Source organism: Pelmatolapia mariae, linkage group LG17, assembly GCF_036321145.2.
Source record: "Pelmatolapia mariae isolate MD_Pm_ZW linkage group LG17, Pm_UMD_F_2, whole genome shotgun sequence".
NCBI lineage: Eukaryota > Metazoa > Chordata > Actinopteri > Cichliformes > Cichlidae > Pelmatolapia > Pelmatolapia mariae.
In genome coordinates this window covers 1152234-1153931 of record NC_086242.1, presented here as the reverse complement: position 1 = coordinate 1153931, position 1698 = coordinate 1152234, and positions in this window count along the sequence as shown.

The window sequence follows — 1698 nt, the reverse complement described above, 5'->3', positions numbered from 1 at the left end:
AATGTGTGCATTGGTGGATACGTCTCTTCAACAAACTTGTGTTTGGTTTCATAGAGACGCTTAACATTCCCGCTTTAGCTCCACTGTTTCACAGCATGTGAGACATGAAGGTTTGGAGGAATGAGCCCACACTGATTCGTCCACTCACTCACCGTCGAGCACACCGTGTCTGCTCCTCTCTATGTTGTGTCTGCAGTACGCTATATGTCTGATTGACTTTTCTGCCTAACTCCATAAACGGTAGGCGATTACCGTAAAGACTGGTTTACCTGCGCACATTGTTTTACGCCGCACTGATAAAACAGTGCTCTGGGTTTATGTATCATGGGGAATTTTTTTCTGGCACTGATTACCGTTCCAGACAGAACCAGCACTTGGTCCTGATCCGGACCGAGGTCAGCCATTTGGTGATATATGGACTAGTCCCTTAGCTTAGCTGGAAGTCATACAGTCAAATAATACGTCAATAAATCGTACTGACGAAAAATAAGCAGGTCCAAGCTCCTTAGAGGTCAACAAGTAAAACAAAGCTAAAAGCTAAAAAGAAGAATCATATTATATTACATAACCTTTTTAATGCAAACTTCATTTATTATTTATTAAGCCTCAGATCAGCTGAAACACTCAGTTTATTTAAATCCAGGTTGAAGACTCACCTGTTCTCAGCTGCATTTGAATAAAGCACCAAATCCGCACTGTTTTACTTTTAGGCTTAAATTTTAAAACTTACTCCTTTTTTTCCATTTTAAATGCTTTTTATTTGTTTCTGTTTTTTAATGTCTCTGTAAAGCACTTTGAATCACCTTGCTGTTGAATTGTGCTGTATAAATAAACTTGCCTTGCCTTTATTTTTTATGCATTTTAATCATTTATTGCTTTGTGATTTTGGCAGTTTTTGTCCTCTGTAGTTTGAGATCCTGGAGCAAGACTGCCCAGCTTCCGCTGCCTTGGTCTTCTTGGATTCACTTGCATTAATCTGTGTGTCTCAATTTTGTTGCACATCCCTTTTTAGTCAGCCAGGCCTTCCCTCTCCGTCAATATTGGCGTTGACTTGGCTGCAACAGTAAGTAGATTAAAGGAACAGTGATTGAGGGCAAATCAATTACTGTGGCTCAATGGTCTGTGTATGGGGGCTCTACTGTAGCATTACCCAGCCTTCGTTTTCTACTGGGAACATTCTGAACCAGCGTTCAGGGTAACATCCAGGTTGTATTCTTAAGTCTAAAGGAGTTTATGGGTGATGAGTATGGCTGAAAGCGTCGATGTCCTGTCTCCTGGTTGTATCTATATAATGATGACTACATATTATTTTTGGTGTAATTATATTTATCATTTAACTTCGCTTTCTTCTACTATATCAGCATGTTGAATTCTACTGCTATCATATAGTACTATGATACTCATACAGTAATATGATACAGTACTAATATTTTGAATATGGTGCACTCTATAAGTTTATGCAGTGATTAAACAGAGTTCAGAAACATCCCGCTTCATTTTTACTGGCATCGAGTTAAGTGGAACCTCGACGGTAATATTTCGGCTCATATATAAATATATTTTTGGCATTCCTCTGAAATGTAGGCCCACTACATCACGCTTTCTTTTTAAGGGAGGTTCTGCGTGATGTGGGGCGGCTCCTCTCCTCCCATCGCTCCCCAGTCCGCCCAGCAGCGTCATTTCGCCTTCGCGTCCCGC